This window comes from Strix aluco, chromosome 2 (genome assembly GCF_031877795.1).
Source record: "Strix aluco isolate bStrAlu1 chromosome 2, bStrAlu1.hap1, whole genome shotgun sequence".
Classification (NCBI taxonomy): domain Eukaryota; kingdom Metazoa; phylum Chordata; class Aves; order Strigiformes; family Strigidae; genus Strix; species Strix aluco.
The window spans coordinates 13,863,807-13,887,760 of record NC_133932.1 but is presented as its reverse complement, the minus strand read 5'-3'; positions in this window follow the sequence as shown (position 1 = coordinate 13,887,760).

Below are 23,954 nucleotides of genomic sequence, written 5' to 3'. Positions count from 1 at the left end.
GTAAGTACAGATAAACTGCAGTAAATCCAAAAGTGGGCAACTTTAAGGGAAACTGTCCTATTGTTATCTTTTGATTTTCTTTCTGTAATGTCTCATTTGCTGAAAGTTCTTCAGCAGCACTAACAGTAATATCAGTCCATTAATAACTCCTACAGCACTGAAACACCTCTTTGCTGCAGTGTCTGTAAATGATGGAGAAACAGTTCAGTACTCCATGTGTATAAGTGGTTCTCTAATATCAAACCCTTGACTTATGGGAATGAAACGAACTTCCTTATCATGTTTGACACTCATTGTTTTTCATTTAGTTTCTGTATTTTTTTTCCTTCTGATCTTTTAAAAATGATGACATATTCTGAGTTTTGCAAGACCAAAGCACAGACCTCTGTCTTTAAAATGTTCTGCATTTTTCGACACCATCACCTCAGTGCTTTCAAACCTCAAAATAAAAATCAGAGCCAATACTTCCCACAGTGCCCTATCAGGAGACTTATTGTCCTTGTTTCTGCATTAAGTCTCTGGTAACCTGCTCCTGATTGTTAATCACAACTAGTTTCTTTTGGTCTTCCAGAAGGACCTGCAGATGTTACCTCCCTTCTGCTTCACTACCCACTTCCCCTTTGCTGGCTACTTACTGAGAATCCACATAAAAATTCAAAGCACACACAGGGCAAAATCATGGAGCTTTAATTTTGGTCCAAAGTTAGTCCTGGATCCATCACAACTGACACTTGAGGTAATTTGACATTGAAAAAAGAGTTATCCTAGCCCTCAATTCTCATAGCACTGCTGAAGCTGAGCAGTAAATAATGAGGTGCACTGTCTAATTGAATTAGGCATTACTGCTCAAGGAGCATTTCTTGAGAATAAGCATATGAAACTACCAGCAAACAGTGACAAAAAACCTAGAATTGAGCTTCAAGATGGACAACCTTGACGTTTTAGCTGGACTCCTTAGGAAACACTTGGCCTTCTTGTAGAACTTATTTGCTCTAGAAAGTGCTCAAACTTTTCTTAATTACTTCAGCTTATAGCTACTTAATACGTTTAATTACATAATCAGCTAGACACATCCTGTTTGCTGCTCAATGTGACTTTAAAAAAATTAAATAAAGAAACTATAATTCAATAACTGCTAAATAATCTTTAATAATGTTACTACAACAGTTCTTTTGTAAGTTACTAATCACAATTATGCAAATGTTAATTAAGGTTATTACTGCTCGGTTTCTATTGACTGGGGAAAAACTAATTCATAGGCAAAACCAGCTGTATCATGTTGCCTTAAAAATATTAAGTCTCTACGCTTATTGAAACAAGAAATTGAGACTCTTATGGTAACTTTTAGTCACTGTACAGAAGACATACATTTTCTGGAGAATTGGCCTCCCATACCATTTCCCTTCCTTATTTATCTTCTCTCATTTTACTTCCTAGTGAAGACTAGGATCTTTCCAAATAACATTAATGCAAGAATGAGGTAGGGAGGATGAAAAGAGTGGAGAAGATGAGAGCTGCCATCTGAGCTGAGCAGTGGATGTTAGCCAGGGTATGCTTAACCCTACTTTAACAGTTTCTCTACTTCAGGAACCAGCCCGGTGGTAATAAGCTGAATACCACATGCCCCTTCCATATTTCTGAGGGTGCCTCTCAAGTCATTCCCTTACACCATACTGTTTCTCATTTTTGCTAGGATTGCTGCCCCTTTTATACTCCCAGAAAAGTGTAAAGGGGCTGTGTATTGTAAGGGGTTATATATCCCAATAAGATCACAAAGAATATGGAGTGAGTAGTTCATCACATACCATGCACATATATCAACAGGTCAGAAAAAGCAGCAAAAAATACTGATGCTTTGCAAACACTGGCATGGAAATATTTGTAATAGTAAAGAAAGAAGCTAGAGTAATGCAAGTGGAAGGAAAAAGGTACAAAAATGTCATCTAATTCTTTGCCTCAGTGACACACACTGCTACTTCATTGGAGACCTGTGACTGCTCAAGACGTCTGATAAGTGAATAAAAAAGGTCTAAAAATTTCAGCAGCAGGTTGAGGAGGATAAGATGAACTGCTAAGGTCCTGGAAAGTGCATGGCCATGCTCACACACAAGCACAAGCCATTCATCAGCATTACTGGATGATAAGCAGAAGCATCAAGCAAAGCCTACAATTAAGGCCAGAGTAAAACACCGTAACATGTGGCTCTCCTAAGAGAGGCTGATTTCAGTGCTGGCAAATGCAGGCACGTGTAGTGCCCTTTGCTGTGTGCTTCTTGTCAGTGCCCAGACCCTCTCCCCGCTGATGCAGAGTCTGTCTCCACGGAGCCTCTCCAGCTTCCGCTGGGGCACCCACCAGTCTCAGCACAGGGACTGGCATCACATCTTTTGCACAGAGCAGATGCTACATGGTCCGAGCTAAGCATGGGCTCTTTGAACTCAGGCTTTCTAATTGAAGCTTTTGGATGCACCACTGGGACAGTCATGCCAAAAAATAGACAGCTAGTGAGGGAAGATCAGCAGAGCAACAGCTTGCTGTCAGGGCAATGGTCCCACCTGCCTGGCACTGGGAAACCTGAGGCAGAGATAGGGAGAGTCACCTGTACCCCTCCCAGTCATGTGTTTCTGGACACATCTGATAAGAAGTTCTCCCTTCCCCAGATTACCTGCCGAAAGCAGGAACCAAGCCCTGTCTGTTGGTCACCCCACACTGATAGAGGCATGCACCTCCTCCCTCCCTCCCTCCCTCCCTCCCTCCCTCCCTCTCTTCCCTCCTTCCTTCTCACACTCTCTCACGACTCACCAGTCTCTGGTTCAGCTGTAAATGCCTCAGTGAAAGGGCAGCCACTTAGCTAGGGTTTTCACAGCAATGCCAGAGTATTAATGTGCTAATAAGGAAAATAACCAACTAAGCCTGGCTCCAACTACTGAAAAATACCGAATTAAGAGGCAGAAACTGATTCATGGTCTCTGTCTCCTGATATTGATTCAGGCCCTTAATCAAGGGCCATGACCAGAGCTGCAGAGTGGCCTAATTTAGATCGAGTCTGCAGCCACCATTTGTCCTTTAGATTAGACTGCTCTGCAGAGACTGGGACAAAACTCAGTCCTTGTCTCTGAGCTCTAGGCACTCTTCCCTCTTGGGTTAGCTTTGTTTTTGATGTATGTGGGCTCACATTTTTAATAAATATCTTTAATTTAGCCTCAACTCATTCAAGCCCCTAAGTTTTGGGGTGTCTGCAGTCTTCTCTGTTAGCTACTGAATGTACTGAAAAAGGATGTGGAAAGTAGCAAAATCTATTGACCCCTTAGGGCATTCAGTTTGCCTCATTTGTCAAAGCAAAATGCACATATCAACACACCGCTTGAACTAAAGAATATCCAGGAGAGTGTTGCAACCAGACAAGTTCCAGCTTCCACTGAGTAAATGCTGTAATTTCTTTTGAAGAGTCTGGTGATATGAAATAATGAACCAGTAAGCTTTGGACTAAATTGACTATCCATTTCTCTCTTGCTGGCTAATGTTGCATTCTGTGATTATCTAGTCTCATGCTCTCATTTCAGCCAAAGCAGAGTATTTTTAGCACAAACCACAGCATCGCTCTTCATCAAAGGCCAGAGAGTTTAATTGTAGCTGGTCAGTAGCAAGCACTTAATTTTGAGAAAGGCAAGACCAGCTGCACATGTGCTGCATCAATGTTCTGCTCCGACAGATTATCTGGAGTACTAATTTCACACTCAATCCATTCATAGAGAAAACACACTTCTTAATCCTGTCTCCTGGCCCTTTTAGCCCCTCTGCTCCCCTCAGCTCCTCAGTTTACACTAAATTCCAAGTGAGCAAGTGTAAGCGTTATTCAGAGGGCACACCTGCAATAAAGTCATTTCAGGAAGTAGAAGGCAATACCTTTCATCTCCCTGAAGTGAGCGAAACACTCGTGAGTGATGTTAGAGTGACAGCTCTGGAATTGAAATTCATCTTTCGCCCACGTGTGGCAGGCACATGGCTGAAAGGGAGTGCAACATGCTTCGGCAAAGCCACACTAATCTAACTCAGCCCTGAACTGCAAGGACCTGAGCAGAGGTAAAAGGACATATTCTTTCTTGGGATTGCTCAATATTCAGAAGATCAAAAAGCTCATTTTCTACCACTTATGACTGTAGTTACTTCAGCCCAACTGTGTAAGACACCTGAGTTGGAAAAAAAGAACAAGCTTTATCTTCAACTTTTTAAGATTGGCGTGTATGTAGTGCTTTTATCTTGTGTAAGCAAGAGAATCTGGTACCATACCTAGACAATGATTTTCAGGGACTTACATGAGTTAACAACCGGAGTAGAAAAAAATCATGAATATGTTTTAGACTAATGGCATGACATGGGCTGTCTAGCAACTTCCAAATCCTGTCCTGAACAATGATTGTTAAATTTACAGAGCATGTTTAATGTAAATAATCAGTTAATGAATAAATTAAGAATTCTGGTTTATATTTTGAGGATAAACTTGAGTAACCTGTCATTTACTAATAATTAATAACAAACAGTTCATTGTGATGGCATCCAAAGAGCTGTAACCTGATCAGCCCTCTTAAACGCTTAGCATTCTACTGTATAGACATGCAACAGCTTAGTCTTTACTTAAAAAGACCAGTCCAAAAGATGAGACATATAAAGGTGAGACATATAAAGATGAGAATGGAAAAAAGCAGGATAGCAAATAAAAATAATAACAATTCAGATACACAGATCCTTCCACAGCAGTAGGAATGACACACACACAAAAAAATCTCCAAATAACAATTCTCAGATGAAACTGCCTATACAGAAGCTAAATCCCCATATTCTTTCCAACAGACACACTAAGGCTGCCCAGTGATGCATGAGGAATCGAACTTGAAGGACAGGTTTACAAAGTGACACCTATTTTAATCCACATAGTAAAAACCAGCAGACTTGGCAGTCATCACCATGTTCACAATATGCTGCCTTGAACTTCATGACTCAACTCAGGGTAGAAGACTAGCTCCTGAAGCAGGAGCTCAGACCCCTGTTTTCAGCTGGAAGCTGGCAGTACAGTTGTGATGACATGTAGCTGAACTGTGTTTTCCAAACTGGCAAGTTAAAAAGAAAAAAACCACTGTGAGTGAGCAAATTCAATACAGCGGGAAAGGAAAAACTAGATCTTTATAACCAGTGTCCCTGTGCTCATATTACAAAACCAATGAAAAGCCATTTTCCAAATGTAACTGCAGCCCTGGGTCTTTTGTCTTTGATGAAACCACAGCACGCACTGGCTGTAAGCCTGACCTTGGGCTGGGTTCTGTGGTGGGCGAACTTCAAAGCAGCACTGGAGCAGATTCCTGGGTGAGCTGGTGGCAGGTTTCTCCCCTGCTTCCACCACCACTCCTGTCTCCATCTCTTGCAGGCCGTGGGCATATGGTCTCCCTAGCAATGCCCTCAAAGCATGTTAGGTGAAAGGTCAGAGGACTGCCTTTTGTCGTGTGATCACTTTTATCTACAGTAAAAAAATCTCTTACAGACATTCTTCCCTACAAAGAAAAACCCCTTAGGGAGAAAGAAGTTTTTCACTTCCAATGCGAAGGGAAGAAAACTCCAAGGTGAACTCTACTACCATGTGGGCTGAATGCTAGATTAGGCAAATGTGAAGCTGGAGAGAAAATGTGAGCCAGTCAGTGCTCTTGGGGCATCTCTGATGGGGTCATAGGAGTTAGGAAGACCAACCAGAAAGGTGCAGTTTGGTTAAGGATATGCAGGAGGTCAGTGGTTGTGCCAGAAGCAGGGCTTAAGGCTGCCTTTGTCCTGTCCGAAGGCTAACGCTCCTTCAACTAAATCACTCTGCCCATTCTGCAAAAAAACCCTACCTTTCCCTCTGTCTTGTATGTAGTCCTGTCCGTTCCTATTTAAAAAATCAAATGATCCAGAGGACCGTGAAGAAGAGAATATAAATTAATGTCCCTCAAAGAACAGGAAGTGTGTGCACAGAGCATCCATACGAGGGAGAGGAGCGAAGCAGTGTAGAATTTGCAAAACAGAGATTTGAATATTTGTGAGTAATGTCCCATAATAGTAGAATCTATTACTGTTTCTTTCTCTTTTTCTTTCATTCCCTCCTTTTCACCTCTCATCTTCATCAGCCTTTGACTTTTGCACAATAAAAATTCTTTTGTGTCACTTCTTTGATTCAAGTATTAAGGGAAATTAATAAAACGCTTAAGCACTTTCCTGTGAGCAAGTTTAGTGTCCTTCCTAATAACTGATTTATTAGCAAAACTCCACAGGTTCATACCCATCCTCGTACTTTCTACCTTAACTGTGAAATCTTTTCCTTGCCCTCCCTTCAGGGCACACACGGGTTTCCATCCAGCATTTGTAGCGTGAGTTGTGCAACGATGTCCCACTTCATGGCAGTGTTTCCGAAGCAGAACTGCAAAGTTTACAGTAACAGCAGCACTTTCACATCACACAGCTCTTCTTTACCTAAAACTCCCAGTGGGGATTGTCAGCTGCCAATGATCTTCCTGAAAGAAAGAGGAGCTGAGAGAAACCTGACTGACTTTTAATCGGATAGCATATGGTGTCGAGAAGAACAAAGAGGCCATATTGACATTTACCAAATTAAATGGTTAAGTAGGCTGGAACGGGCCTGACGCTGATGGCAGACCTACAGCAACAGCCCACTGGGCACTGCTGTTTGCAAAACATGTGCTGAAGTTTGGACACTCCTTGCGTCAGTGGTGCGAGGGAAAATGAAAGGATAGCAGATGGCAGATTGGCAGTTTGAAGGGAGATACAGCCTGGCTTGTCTTACTATTTTGCCATACCTAGATCAATATTTTATTCCCTTGTTCCTATGCTGGAAGTGCTCTGGCTTGTTTGGTGTGTCATAAAAAAAGTTGCTGCAGATTTCAGCTGTCACCCTGCTAAGTGGCGGCAATGCGGCTCCAGGCAGCAGCAGGCGCTGCCTTTGTTAGACTTCATTACTCGGGAAAGGAGTTGTCAACAGCTGTACCCAATTGCAAATCTTCTGTATCAGCACTTTCGAAAATCTTTGCAATTTCAACAGAAACACCAGCAGCAGGAAAGAAAAACAGTTTCTTCTTTTCATCCGTTTGACATTTTGGAAGACGAGAGCATGCCAGCAACTGAGATGACTTTGCTGCTTGATAGGACAGGTCAGCAATAGCTACCTGGCAGAAGTTTCCTCGAGCTCTTCTATCCCACTCTCTCTTCCCTCACGCTGAGTGTTTCAACACCAATATTTGACTTGATTTTAAGGAAGTGAAGTCTTCGGTCCAGCCATGCTCTGGGTCAATGCACATGCTGCAAATTAGCTCAGAGTGCCCCTTTTTGGGGCCCCTGCACATTGACCTTGCCGCAGTGTCACACACATGGCTTATATTTTGTCTTCCTCTGGCAGCTTCACTGTGATCATCTTTCAAAGACCACAGACCACTTAGAGGGCCAGTGACCTATCTGAGTACTGGGAGACCATTTCTTGAAATTATCCCTTGGGTTCATTAAGGCTTTGCAGTTTGAAGTGCAGCTGGGCCAAGGGGCAGCAATGCGCCCATAGAGGCTGTTGTGAATTCAGACGTTTTCCTTTCATTCCTCTGCCTGGGCCCAATGCACTCAAAGTCGCAAGTGAAATTACCCTGAAAATCTAAAGCCAGTCAGCAGCAGAAGGTAGATTACATCACAAAATAAACCTAAGCTATGAAAATACCAATTTTCTTTTCATAGGAAAATTTCAGAATCAGGACGTGCAAGATGTTTTCAGGCATAACAACAGTTATTAGAATAACAGTTTGCATACTGTACAGATAAAACATATTACTATAATAAAAGTCAAGAAAAACATATCCATGTGAATAATGGTCTTGCTGGGTTTGCTGCTACCTGAAGAATCTCACATTAATTTTTATTTGGATTGACCTAAAACAGAAATGATGACTACTTTCTTCAAAACCAACAACAGCCAACCTGCAAATATACTCTTGGGTTGAATAAAACATTTTGTTTGACTTATAGCATTGTTTGTTTTTGGGTTGTAATCTGTTTTACTGTTGTTGATATTTTCTCTTTTTGTTTTGAACAAATAGATCCATTACAAAACAAGAACACTTTTTTTTTTTTTTTTAAAAGAAAACTTTCAACTGTTTTATTCTCCCTCTATGTTTCTGGCCAAAACTGTTCTCTAACAGATTCAAATGAGTTTTGGCCTCTACAAATTTGAATTTCCCGATAAATTTTGGATCAAACCCCAGTCAACTTTCTCCCAGATCTGACCAAAATATTCAGCTAATGCTTACTTTTGGTAAAACAACAGTGAGACAGCAAAGACCTAAGGGTGATAGCAAAGGAACATTTTTGGATTTTCTATGATGTATCTTTAAATCAAAGAGTAGTTGCATGTCTGTGTTTTTTCCATTCACTCATTTGCTTTCTGTGTTTGAGATTAATATTACCTTTGCTCATTTTGAGGAGGCGGGGAAGAATTTCTGACTCAGGATTCAAGCCTTGGGAGCATTAGCTGTAAATTAAAACAGATGCTTTGTTGAAGATAACCCAATCAAATCAATATGGAGCCAAAGGAGCCCCTCACATGATGAAAGCTGGCTTTTAAAGTACTGTAAAGCCGTTTTATTGTTCAGTCCATCAATTTCCTTTTCCTGCTCAGCTCTGATACAGGACAAGTTGAGGCCACTGACCCTCTTGCAGAGTCCAACATGGAAAGTTCCCCACGAGACCAGCAATGCGGCTGATATTACCAAAAAGACAGTTCAGTGGAGGGCTTATGTGCTATGTAGGACAAGGTTACAGTGGTTTTAGCTGTGTTTCATACTGCTCTGTGTTGCAAACTATGGTCAGATTGTCATGTGCAGAGCTCAGCACCAACACAAATACCGCCAGGTGGAGGCCTGTGGTCACACACAGGTACCAGCTGCTTCAGTGGTGTCTCCTTCACACTTCTCTGAGCACTTGGAAAAGCCACATGCCGCCTCACTGCAAAGCCTTTCTTCTGCCATATCCTGCTCTGAAGAAATCAGGCTGTGTGCTGTGGTCACTCTGCACACCAGCAACCTGTTGACAGTTCTGGGCCTCCCTCAGGCTGCAGAATCACAGGGATGTCTGCCCTCGGAGGCACAGGATCACAGATGCTAGCAGGGAGAAAGTTTCAGGCAGAAGTGCAATTAATGTTTGCTCTTTATTTTCCAAGAGTGTCAGTATTTGGCATTTTTCTTAAATACTGAGCTCCTGGAGTTATGGGATTAGAGGATAACTTCTAATGCATATTTTCTTTTTAAAGTACATTTCTGACCTCATGTCTGCAGAGAAACTCTACAAGATATCACTCCTGAAAGTCCAGGAACAATGTAACAACATAAAAAGAAATAATTCTATGCAGTTTTGAAAAAACTCAACTCACAGCTTTTAAGACAATTTCATTGTCAAGACAGTATTGAAATGCTCAGAGTGAAAATAGTTCCCTCTGTTTCAGCTTGCCTATCTATTTTTATCTCTTCCTGGTTTGACTTAATTATTTTTGCTATCCCCCTTCCTCTAACTAGCTAAGAATTGAATTGTGTTCCCCTGGGTTTAGCCCGGCATTGACAGGCTAGCTAGCTCAGTACTAGACTTTGTAGGTTGTTTATTCTTGACTTTTTAAGGACATTTTTCAATAACTTTGTGAGTAAGCAAATAAAAAAACCAAACCCAAACTCCGCTGCTGCTGAATGAAACACCTTTTTTGTGCATATTCCGTAAAAACATGCCTTTTCAGGCAGTTAAATTTTTTAGAGCTTGAGCTTACACTTGCAAGTAAGGACCCTCACTGCTGCTAGAACTCATTGCAATTTTAATTAATTGCTATAATTGCAGAGGGATGTTCTAAGATCTCTTTACAAAATGGTAACTTTTAAAAATGTACATTTCAATTTAAATTTTAAAAAGATATTTATTTTTATTTGGAAAAAAAGTGTATAGAGCCACTGAGTTTTCTAGATTTCCCCTTTTCTGCAAAAGGATTGAAGTTTCACATTTAAGATTTTAATTTTCAGAGCAACATTTAAAAAAAAAGTATATTTCCTGTTTCTCACTTTAAATTTTATTTCTTTTCCCTTCATGCTTCATTTAGTCAAGAATTACATCTAAGTCTAAACAGTATGCAACTTTATAACCGCAGAAGTTAGTTAACTCACAACCTCAGCTAGCTTTCAGCATGGTCTATTCTGAAAACATAGTCCCAGTATTATATATATTGCAACCCATATTGACAGCTCTCTCCTCACATTAGCTCTCCAGCTTGGCACCAAGTTGCATATCAATATATTTACAACCTTAGTCAGCGGAGAAAAATATTTATGAAAGTCATATTCTAAATGTAAACCTGAAATGGTGTGCCCATAGCTGTCATCTGCACAGAGCATGCAAAGCTCTTTTTCTTGTATAAGAAAAGACAGGGATTAAGAAAAAAATAAAATAAAGATTCATATTAAAAAGAAGGATTGCCAAATGTGAATGCAACTTATGAGAGAACTTTCTGGACACAGGCATGTGGGAGAATCCTCCTGTACTTTAGTAATGCTGGTCTTTAACTCCATCATTTCTCTGCATAATAGGAAATAAAGGCAACACAACCTACAAAAACTTTACTTGGAATTTTGGCTGTTCTTTACTCAGCGAATCTTAGATTTTCACCTTTTAAGTAAGACTAACTGGTAAGTTTTGATATTTCAAACATGAACATCTCTTTGTCCCTAGGATAGTGGAAACAGCAACAGAATTGAAAGACCACTTTTCAAAGCACTGAAAGCCAAGGAGTAGATCATATACTTTGCCTGAAGCTAAAGAATCTACTTCCGCAACAAAAACATAAAAAAGGAGATACTCTAAAGATCTTACCAAATAAAGATGTAGACTAATCTGAAGGATGTATGCGGAGTGTTCAAGGAAATGCAACAAAAGAGACCACGTTCAAGCTGGGAATGGGCAGATCTTCATAGACATGTCAGATGACACAATAATCTTTTTTATAAAGTATTGTTGAAATTATTTACAAGCTATACTAATTACAACTTTGTACAAGTGACAATCATCTAGGGTTTATTCCTCAGTAAGATATCAAGCAGCTCCCAGAAAATCTCCTAGTAGAAGTGGGTCTTTGAGAAGAATCAGAGAGAGGGAGATCATCTTGCAGATTTGTTCTGGAAAGATGTTTCCATTTATGTACTGTATTATGGAGACAGTGACAAAATGGTGGATGAAGATGAATGTCACGTCATCCAGAAAGCATCCTGATCAGGACACGGGAGAATGAAGAGGGTTAGACCTATACAGTACTTTGACAGTAAGCATATGATACTTCAGTTTGAGGTCACAGGGAAATAGGATCTGTCAGTGAGATCTCCACTTCTGATTTATACACTTCTTCTTCCTTGTTTTAACATGGGGCACGCACAGACTATCCTTCACATGAGAAAAACAAGATCTGGCTTGACCCCCCGTACAAAGAGTTATGTAGCCCTCGCATCAGTGTGACTCATGAAAATAAACTCCCCTGGCTCCCCATCTGCCATACATTAGCCAAGCAGCAACTTGTCCTTGCAATGAACTAAGTACAGGTTTCCATCTGGCCAGCAACCAATTAGTCAGCTTGCATGGTGACCTTTTGCCTTCTGATTGCTTTTAAATGAAGTCTCCCAAATCTGTATTGTTCTGGGTAGGAAACATCTGAAACCACTTTCCAAAGAGTGCTTGGCACCTCCCCACTATTATACCATTGTGCAATTTAAAATACATCATCTCACTTATTGTCCAATCTAACCATTTGATCTATAGCCCTGCTTTCTTGCTGCAGTCACTCCTCTGGAAACAAAGAGATCTTCCATTCCTTTCAAGATTGAATTAAAAAACTGCCATCCCCAGGAGTACTTCTGCTAGATCCAAATATCCAGCAATCTACAATGTACTGAGACTGCCTGTCATCACTGCTAAGAGACAGGCAGAAGGAATCTTAAAAGTAAACTTTATTTTCTTAAGTTTGGAGACAAGAAGGTAGAGCAGAGTATATCTGTAAGGTTGAACTAGGAGTCCAGTCCTAGAGGTCATGGGGATGGCTTACAGATGGCTTGAAGATTCAAGCCAAAATAAGTTTTATCAACTGATTTTATTGTTAATGTATAGTAAAGCACACACAAATTTTTGCAATGGCTACCATTTCTTAAAAGTGTATTTAGTTTTTTCAGCCTTACCCCCTGATAAAACAAATAATGAGATAGTTTCTGTCAATGACTGCATGTGAAGACATCAAAGTGATCAAAGATTGACATTAAAAAGGGCAAAGTTTTCTGAATATAGTTTGCAGGATAGTATTTGCTCAGATGCAGTAAACTTAAATTCAACTGTAATTTGTTAGGCAGTTACCTTAGCTATATAATTGTTTTTTTTATATTATGATGCTGCCTTATATTTTTCCCTTTTGTTTAAAATATTTATCTTAGATCCTTGTAAAATGATTTAATAATACATCATCCTAAACTAGCAACCACTCTCTATCAGAAAAATCAAACATATGTCCTTTAAAATACCAACTATCCAACCAATATTTATAATTTCTAATCTCATATAGACTAGAATTGGAAAAAAACCAAACAACCCATATAATTGGTTACATGCAGTTCATCTTCCTTTGTGGTCACAGGATGGATTAGATGGCATTTTGCTCCCTTCTAACATTTCTATGATGGTGCAGAAGTATAACGAAGTGATCTACCTAGAACATTTCTGGCATAGGCCAGTCAAAGGGGGCACCGCCTTTCAGCGTATCCAGCTGAGCAATGGGCGTGGCACCAGGTTACACTCCTAATTTGCTTGTTGAACATGCTTTGCTATGAAGTAGTTAGATCTGAGTAAAGCTGGAGAGCTCACGCTGTTGAATGTATATTTTCTAAGGTGCGGTTTACAGGCAGTAGCATACTACACAACAAGTATTATGAGGGAAAATTTCAGGAGGCACAACTTAGACATGTTGTAGTGCAAGATATCACGCAATGGCGGAGAACAGCCCACTCTCTTCAAGCAAAGTCTGTCAGGGAACGTCTCAAGAGACGTTCCCAACAACATATGCTACACTGACTGATCAGACAGTGTTAGTCTTTATCTTTTGACTTGGGTTCAGCTCTTTTACCTTAGCACAGCTTGTACTGGCAGCCTAAGTTATCAGTGAGTCACCTTTAATGCTTGCAAAACTCTGTGCCTGAGGCTCACCTTCATGAAGTACAAACAGTCTATGGATTGTCCTAAACAGTCCTTTAAATTCCTATGGGTGTCCTGGTACCTTGAGTCATATAAAGATGTTTCTCTTCTCTGTGCTTAAGAGGGAGGGGAGTGGTACAGCACCTATTCTGCTATTTTGTGTCATGGAAGAATTGCTTCAGTATGACAGGTTCTGTCATCTCTACATCTTTTGTGTGATATAACTGTGATGGATCTGTCTGTCCACCTTTACCAATGAAGAATATTCACTGTGAGTGAGTGACACCGAGAGTATGTACCTGGAGTCCTATGTGGAAAGCCTAATGAAGACCTGGCAATAATTATACACCTTGTTTGGCCCTCAGGCAGATGCTCACATCTCCTGCTCTCACTCTGGCAGTTTTTAACTACTCTATACCCTATATCTGACTGGGCTTCCAGCAAGTGCGTGTATTTGGACTGAGCTCTGTGGGCTTCCATCAGTGCTAAAAGAGTTGCAACAGAAACAGTGTCATGAACAGTGTCACTACCACACATCAGCAGGGGAAAAAATGTGTTGAGGAATTGAGCAGAAAGGACAGGAACCATGCAAGAAGACAGTGGGAGGAACAGTGGCAATGGGGAGAAGCAGAGATAGAAAGAGGAAATGTGGTGAGATCCTATGCTGAGGATAAACAGAAATGAAAATATTGATGGGAAGTAAATGAGAAGGGTTAGAGAAAAGCAGAAGCACTTGAGGGCTTAATGAGGGAACAGAATGGGATGACAGGACCCAACAGAAAAGCCAAGAGTTACTGAAGCTAACGACAACAAGCATGAAACTCGCAGGAGGGTTCCCCTCTGCTAAGCAACTGTATCCATCTCAGGCTCCCCTGGTTAGCTCAGACTGCCTCTGTCTTCCCAAAGGTCTTTGCCCAGTCTTCTTATGAGGCTTGCTATAATTTCTGCCTCCTCACATCTGCTGTTTCTGCCCCAGGGAATTCTGTCAAGCATTTTGAGTCTCCATCTGATGCTGTTGACTTCTGCCAAAACACTGTTTAGCAAAACCAATGTTTATGGCTGTGCACACAATATAGGTAAACATGCAAATCAGATCATTAAAGAAGCTGCAGAAAATGTCTGATAAGCAGCTGCACAACGCTTAGCGGCCACATCATGGGGAAGAAGCAGTCTGCATCTTTCCCAAGGGCCATGGAGAGCACACTGTTCCCAAGAAGCTTTGGAAAGGATGGTTGTTCCCTTGCATAAAGCCCTACACTGCCCCTTGTATGACGTTGTGAGTAAATCCAACCCTTTTCTGCTTTGCTGAAAGCCGACTTACAACAAAACCAGATTTCCGTGGGAGATGTCTTCAGGGGTTGCAAGTGACCAAGGGTCACTGCATTAGCACATTTTAATTAGACTCTTTCTGGAGGAAGTGCTATGTTGTCAGGCATCCAGGTTTCAAAGTCTCAAGATCAAAGCAAAAGAACTTGCATTACCAGAATGACAAATAAATATCACTGAAGCATTCCCTAACAATAATGGAAGGGCTGATAGCTGAGAAAGATTGAGCCAAATTCACTTAGCTCGGAAGGCCTCAAGAAATTGGTGTAATTTGTTAGCTCATAGCTACATGAGTGGAAAACTAAATGTAATGCTTGATAGCAAGAGTTCCTGCCACACAGAAAACAATGGAAATCAAAAAAGAATAGCTGGAGCCAGGAGATATGAGTAAAGATTGGAGTTTTAGCTCTATCAAAGAGTATAGTCTGAGAGGAAGAAAAAGTAAATAAGGATGTAGAAAATGTCCTGATATACCAAAGAGTTTCTATTGAATTCTAAAAGAAATGGAAGTTGGCATAGTCCATTATCTAGAAATAAAACACATTTTTAGTTCAAATGCAGCCATTTTTCACAAGGTCAAAAAGACTCAAATCTACTAAGAACGAAATATGAACAAAAAATAGGCTAGCTAAAATTGCATTCTGAATTTATTCATTATTCATTTGATCACAGATGGCATATAGTTCAGCAACAATCTGATTATATGATAAATGGTTGGCTTCTGGTGTAGCAGCAGAAGATACACAGCACAAAGAAAGTGCACTTTTACCATATTGTTACCGAAAACTGAGATTTTATCATTGTGCAAAGGGTAACTGGAGCAGCACTAGTGTTACAATCAGTAACTTCCAAGAAAAACTTTAAAAGTTTCAGGTCCTGGCAGAATTATGTGATCAGCAATTATTAGTGAGTACTGAACTAACGACTTCATTATACCCTGAGAAGGGATGGAACTGATGACACACTTCAGATGAGGTGTAAAACTGATCTCATGAATACCTCTTGTCCTTAATTATTCCATCAACCTTTTGGCTTGAATGGAGGGAGATTCAGACCCAAAATCTAGACTCAAATGCCTCTTGGAACACATTGGACAACCCAGCATTATTTTCAGCTTCATTCACGTTGCAATACGTCCCTTAACAGGCAGCACTTTGCAGTCCCAGAGGAGCTGTGTTTCAGCACAGCATGAAGTCATTCTTGGAGAGGCAGGTCAAGTTTTACAAGGCACTCAGCAATGAGATATTTGAGGATGAAAGATGTCATATGATTTTGTTGGTAGAGAGGCCGAGGCTCAGAGAGTTCAGTCCAAATAGTAATCTTCTGACCTGATCATTCTGTGCTCTGCTGCTTCTTCTTTCAACACGTGTTCTGCTCATTGACCCCTATAACTGAGGGTGAGGGAAAAACAAAAATTGGGTAAGACCAAATCAATATGTTGAGTTTCTCCCAGTAACCAGATTTATTATTTATCCAAGAGAAATGAAGAGAGGGAGAAATCAGGAGATCAATTGCGTTTAACCCATCAGTAGAGTTGACCTCACCTATATTTCTAACCTAGCTGTTGTTTTCAGAGGTACACCATCAGGTGTGGACACATCTTCAGTGTGCCTAGAGGGGGAATGAGGCTAGCAGGACACCAGGCCTCTGATGTAATGCCGTCATTCCATAAATCTATGTCAGACACATGCATCTGTTACTACAGCTACTTCTGATAGTGAATTGTTCCATGGCCTTGTCTAATCCTGCATTAAAACTGTTATTGATGATAGCCTGGGCAACTCTGGCAGCACAGAGCTCAGGACCCACCTGAAAAACAGGTCAGGTGTTTGGGCACCTGGGCTTTGCATCAGCCCACATGTCCACTGCTTAATAGACATGAAAGCTGAACGAGTTGCATTGAACCAGCACTACATAGCAGATGCCGCCTATGAAAGCAGGAGTATGAGCACTGGAACTCATGGTGGGAGTAACTCCAGGGCACTCAAAGTTATATATGCTGTAAGGATGGCTTTGGCTTTGCATATTTATGCTATTTCAAGCCATGGAGTATGATTTCTTTGGTGTAAATGACTCCCCCAGCCCCAAATTATTTATAGATATTTTCACAGTTTATAATAGCTAAAATTCTCACTAGTAGTGTCTTGTGTCTTCTGAACCATGTTCACACAGAGTTAAAAAAACCCAAGAGCAATCATGGTTAAACAAATAGGCTCTATGGAGGCATAATCAGGGAATCACATCAGCTCTCTGCACCCTTCCACTCTATCTTTCTGTATGACACTGCAGTGTCATGTTATTCCTGAGGCGCATAGAGAAAAAAGGACATATTATTATCAGGGTGCACTTCTAGCTGAAGGAAAGAGTATAAAAGGCTTCCACAACAGAAAGATGTGGTCAAATCTTTTGGGTTCCTTCCAGTAGCCCAGTCTCCTTGAATAAAAGTGATAGATGTGATCACAGAGAATACAGGATGGATGGGGATAGCAGTATATCATGTTCTGGCTGCTGCGCACTGCTTTGCTCCCATGAGTGGGCTAGAAAGGGGAAACATGAAGAGAACTATCTTTGACTTTATGCTCTCTCATCCGTGGAAGAACCCCAGCTGGGAAGCTACAGGCAGCACAAAACAAAGCAGACCAGAGAACCTGGTCCTTGTGCAAATATTTAAAACTGTGCATGTTGTTACCATATGAAACAATCCCCTGAGGTTGAGAAGTGGAAGAAAGTATTGTAAGACATACTGTGAACACTAAAAAAAAGTAGGCTTTCAGCCTGAAAATAGATAGTCCAATGTTCTAGGTTCTTGGGTAACCCTTATAATAAAGAATTGTACTTCTCACCACCCTGCATTGTAAACAATATTTAATTCTGTGGTACTTTTCTACAATAAGGATACTTATCATAAATCTGTGCAGAGAAGAAACTTTAAATGCATGGTCTGAAGAGCAAACCAAAATACTTCAAAAAAGAAGACGCCTGAGATCTACTTTTGCTGTAAAGGAGTATTTCTAGTAAATCACATCTCACTACTGATTAAAGTTCCGCCATCTGGAGTTCACCGAAGTGGCATCTGGCATTCCAACAATTTTAGGAAATATGCTGGAACTATAATAATAAAAACGAACATCCTGGTTTTAAACAGGCAGTTTCTCCAGCTGATCTTTTTAACAGATATGCTCCAGTTCAAATGGAAGGCTTGGCGCACAAGCAATGACGCTTGGTGAAATTCTGTGCCTTATGTTGCACTAGAGGTCCACTGTCTGAACATGATTCTTCTGGCTTTAAATCTATGGCTTAAAAACCTCACCTAACTGAAGTGCTTTAAGTATACAATCATCAGAGGAACCCTCTATTGTCCAAGGCCGTGGACACCTCCAGAGCCCCGTTAAGGCATGAATTATCTTTGAGAGTGACTGCTTACCATTTTCTACTGAATCGAAAGACTGCATTCCTAAATTATTTACAGTTAAGCAGAATGCATTTGAGCCTATGACTGTGCATATTGTATCAGAGGCTTGATCTTAAGTAAGCCCTACTCAGCCTATTGCATTAGGAACCCTTCTATATCTCTGCTATTTATGATCAATAACATGGACTGCTGACTAATTAGGCTGGGATCAAAAAAATTCCAGATGCTAAACCTTCAAAGGGAGGTAGTACCTGATGTTCTCAGGTGCATACAATCCTGCCTGACAGCATTTGAGGGCATCCGAAGTTCTCCTTCCACACATCTCCAAGACTTTCCCAGTCTTGGCAATGCTAACTTACTCAGAAGCTGCTTCTGGCCAGTGTGGCACAACAGGATCTACAAAGCAGATTTTTACCCACCTGATGAGGTTATGGATGCTCTGAACATGGCTAATTGTAGTCATGGAAAACAAAAACATGGCCTCACTTACATTTTACAGTACAGTGTTAAAAGGGGAGAAATATGAGTTGTTCTGCCCCTTCTTTCTTTTAAACAATAGATTAGTGGCTAAAGCCACCACAGAGAAAACATGGGACTATGCTGGGTGGCTGATACCATTCTCTGGAACTGGATAAAGCCAGGTAGGCTAGACTTAAATTATTTAAGTGCAAACAGTCAATTTATATTCAGAGGCTTTGGCTATTTGGATTTATTTAATTACATGAGGAGATGCCTGGTTCTGACATTGCAATAACTGACAAATAATCATGCATCAAAAATGTATTTTACCAAGTGATCCTCTTTCCACAGTCCTGTTCTTCAGCAGTCCTTCCCAAACACTGTGCTATACAACACACACTGGTTTTTAAGCAGATTTCTTTCAGAATTCATTACTTCTGTATTCCCTAAGCTCCCTTTGCTAACACAATTGTACATCGGCATGTCAGTGATCCATGAATTAAATTGACAGTGATCAGAGCTGTACCAGTTCTACTGGCCACCATGTATCTTTTGTATTGATGATACCAGTTGTGAATATACAATTAGCTACTTATAAGCAAGCTCCCAGTGTTCCATATATAAGCAGATTTCCTCCACAATAATATGAATAAATGTGTTCACAAACCCAGTATATTTACAAATACTTTGAGAAAATCTGTGGCAGCTGGATCAAACTTCATTGAGGTCTTGTGCATTCAGATGTCCCCTTATATAATGATACGTGCTGGAACTCCACGACAGCCATCAAACATTACTTGTATTTGAGTACAAGCAAAGTTCTGCTTCTGTATTTTGAGTGCAATGTCTACTAATATATTAATAGCTTTAAAATACAATAGGAAAACTAAATTTTATGTGAGCTTTCAGTCAATTTTTAATTTTTTCTTGTAATAATAATATCACAGACTATTTGTAGTAACTTGGATGTGACATTGAATGTGTACAATGAATTTTTCTTCCTCGCCATTTTTCTTTGTCAGTGTCTCTCTCTTTCTTCTATAGCTTTAAACTTTCCTACTTCTCTTTTCTTTACTTTCCCTAACATATGAGCCCTACTCTTTTCATTGTGAAGTAGCATACATTTATTTTACCCTGAAGGATGTAAAAGGACTCTGCAAACCTCAACTGATTAGCACACAGTAAGTAGGTAGCAACAGTCACCCTGATTTCACCACCCTTGTGTTAAAAATTACACCACCATTTAACAATACACAAACTTCAGGGTCTCTTTTTAAAGTTGAGGTCAGCAGCTTGTGTGCAGGATTCTTCCTGTGCTCTGGATGATATCTCTAGCTGAGCTTATGCAGATGTAATTACCCAATGCAGATGCAATTACCCAAACTGGAATTTTGCCAGGACACAAGGATCAACACATTTGTGAAATGTGCCATGAAGTCACTTGTGAAAAGTAGTTGGAAGCTCATTTTTAAAAAGTGTCACCCTAAAGGCAAAAGAAACAGAACTGCTGGAAATCATGGTACCTCCTCAGGGATTTTCCAGCACCAACCATGCCCTGGTCTCACTCATGATGGGATCTCTCCCTCCTGGCTGGGAGTGCAGAGGAATACACTGTGCTACAACCCTGGCTTCCTTCTGTGAGCGATTTCCTCACAAGAGGAGGAAACAGTCTCAACTCTTCATATTTTTTTAATAAAATGTTTTCCTCTCCTTCCTATTCCACTGCAAACTTCCGGAAATAAAAAGCACATTTAAACTTCTCCAGTTTCATTTTTCTATGTCTTGTGTTTCTTTTCTTCTGATCTTTTTGCTTTCATCTGCTGACTTTATTATACCAATTTAGCTGCCACAGATGTTTTTTTTCCCCTTTTCTTTTAATGGATATAGTACTGAAATGACTGCTTCTGGCCTTCTGCCCACAGCCACTACTTTTCAGTGTCTCCTTTTTCCCCTTACCATCTCTTTAAGTGACATTATGCAACGAATCTTGCAAACACTATGACATGCTGACAGCTCTTTGTCAGCAGACTGGGTTCCCGCTCGGCCATCTCATCAGCCAAAGCAAATTGTCACATCTTCATTGATTTTCCTGAAATCAGCAGAGCTTCAACAGTTTAATTCAGCCAGATAAATGGACTGCTGAACTCCCAAAGTACACCCAGAGACTAAGATTGGTTTTTTTGATAACTTCAGTGACAGCAGCAAAACCATAATCTCATCCTCAGCTTTCTCTTCATCACCCTTTAGGGATTTCCCATGGAGATTTCTCCATACCGGACTCTGGTCAGCACCAGCCATAGTCACTTTCTTTCAGGCTTAGTGAATTAATGGCAGTTAACTTGCCTTGTTGCAGCACATCGGTGGGACTCAGCAGCACTTCCCTGCTACAGTTCATACATTTCCCCTGCATGACAAGGGTTTTGAAGAGGTATTTGTGGTAAACGCTTCCAGCATCTTGCAGCCACAGGCAGCCGTCAGCTGTGCAGTGTGGCTGGCATAGGACAAGAACCAGGTATAACACAGGACCCTGATGCAGACAGATGCCAGGTCCTATATCTGGATTTCCCTCATCTTTGCTGCATGGCAGTGGATGCCCTTAATAGGGGACACTTGATAGCAGCAGCTGGTCAACTCCTGCCCTGGGCCTTGAGAGTTGGAAAGTACAAGAGCAGAGCGCAAGGGAAGAGCTCTGTGATGATACTCCTGCTCAGTGCTGCAAGGTTTTGACAGAAAAATGCAAGTATCAGCATTTCAAAATGTCTTTCCTGTTCCTCTAAAAACTGAAAGTTGTTGAAGATGGTCAAAACTAAAGGCAAAAAGTAGAGAGAAGTTTGGCAAATCTTTCCATCATACAATGATGTAGAACATCTTCTACTCAATTTGTCAACTATTCCCTAGGAGAGCAGAAAGTATTTGTGCATCCTGCATAACTTAAACAGCAGGCCAATATCACAGCCATATGACATCTCTATTACTTGTTAATTCAAAGGATTTATTTTTCCTTTAGGTTCCCTCCATCTCTAAATGTAGTTGCATGTTCAAATATAAAGCTTCCCGACACTTACAATTCTGAGAGACTAAAATCTGAGCTGATAGTTTTAGTTTATTCTTTAATCTCAGAAGGAGCTGGGTCAATAAGTGAAGAATCACATATTGCCCATAGGTAGATCCCTTCTGAACAGCATAATATAGACATTATACATAACACCTCTCCCTTGTGAATTTCCAGGTGTTTCTCAGATTTTACAGGTAGGAACACCGAAACTCCAGATGGTAAGTGTTTCGCCTGAGATCATGTAAGCGATTACAGAAATATTTCCTGACTCCCATTCTAATTGCTACATAAAAAAATCATAGCTAAAAAACATAGTTGAAGCCCTACTGCTTTTCCTTCCACTATTACATTTTCCCTGTAATGGAACATTTTGGTCTTGTTCCTTTTCTACATATGACCCTCAAGTCCTTCCAAAGTAGTATGCTTCTTGGCCAATTCCAAGTAGTTACTGTTGATTTTAACAAGCATATACTGCATATTTGGCTCACCACAATCTATAGTATATTTAGTTTTATACTGCTTTCATTAACTGCTTTCAGATCTACTAAGTTTTCTTGCCACATGGAAAGATAAAATAGAGATGAAGGCTATAGCTGTGTTCTATTTCTTGCTTTGTAAGACCAGCATCAGAGTTCGTTTACAATCCTTTATAGTGCTGTTCACCTGTAGTCTTACTCTACTGCCCAAGCTTGCTACTGACTTCAGTGCTTTCAACAACGTCTACAGACGTATCCCAGAAACGATTGGAACCAATAATGTGAAAAGGGAAATTTTAAGGTTTAATTGTGAAAATGTTGTGAAGAAAATGCTTGCTTCTAGGAAACTGCAACTGAGACAAGAAGATGTTGAAGAAAAAGATCAACCCCATAAATCTTCATCAAAAGCCTTCTATTTAAAAAATGGTGTTTCCATTTCTGCTTGGTTCACCTGAGGTGGAAAGTCACAGGGAAGGAGAGAGATGAATCATTCCTTGTACCTGAAAATGAAAGGAAAAAGAGAGGGAAAAGTGTTCAAAAGAAAAAAGAAATGGCTAAGCTCTTAAACTTTGGAAAAATAGCCTAAAAACCATGGTTGGACAGAATGACATGACAGGTCTGGATGTGAAGCCATCGCTCAGAACATTTATCCAGGAACAATCCCATACAGCAAACCTGACTGCAGGCAAGTCCTTGGAAATCACGGCTCAGCTGGGTTATGCTCATTTTCTTACTGGTAACATGTTGCTGGGATTGCCACCAGCCACTGGGATGAACCACTTCTAACTGGGTGTACTTCACATGAAGCAGCTGTAGTTCCTTACTATGGCACTTACAAGGTAGAATGTCCTCATTGATATTCTGTGTGTTGCGAGAAGTGGTAACACAGAAGCAGCAGGGTGCTTATTGCTCTTATCTACTGAAAAGCCTGATCTGGAATCAGAAAAACATATTATGAACCAAACAGACTGTTGAAACTGGGATATATTGCTTGATCAGTTCTTTCATAAAGAAATACATTGAAGATAATTTCCTCTTTCACCTAAGTAACTTAAGCAAGTTATTAGTGTATCGTTATTTCCATGTTATTGTCTGACTCTGTTTTTCACTAATGAGACTTCCAACAGCACCTTAATTCACCTTTGTGCTAAGCATCCTTCTCTTGCTTCAGCTTTTTCATTAAAGACAACAGTTTTTTGTTTGTTCTAAAGCTCTCAGTGCAGACTATGGCATTAATTATTTTTCTCCCAGTCAGATAATGACTGTAACCTAACATTTATACTTGCCCCCTTCCTCATCAAGTATGATAAATGTTCCTTGGTACTAAGTATTGCTGAAAGCTGAAAAGACTTCCATTAGATCTTCAATCTATGGCAATAATTGATGTGATAAACCAGAAATCTCACAGTAAACCAAGGATTTCCTAGCCAGGGGCCTTAAATATTCTAGGATGATCACAGATGGTAACTGTATAGTTCCCAGGAGCTCAGGAGGAAAACCAGTGTGATACAAGGATAATTAAATTATTTTAAAGCTTCTCAAGTGCTTTGAGAATCCCTATATTTCTCCTACACACTAGTTTCAACTTTCTTTAAATCAGTTAAAGTTGCAAAACTTAAAGAGCTATCACATCATCCAATTTAGAATGGTCTACACATACATCCTTATTAAAAAGCAACCAGAGGTTAGTTTGAAAGGGTCCTGTTGATACCTGTATAGCTTGGCCCAGTTTTGTAAAATGTTATAAAGATCTGGCTGGAGAACTCATGTGTGATTAATGTCTCAGCTGTGTGCCACTGGCCTTCTGTTGACAGGAGTTAGTGAACATTTTCCATTTATTTCAGGTGGCAAGAAATTCTACTTTTAGGGAACAGTATATATTGCTATTCAGTTCCAAGCAGTTGTATCATGGAATGCCGTGAATCCAGTGATACAATGTGAGCTTATTAATTTCTTT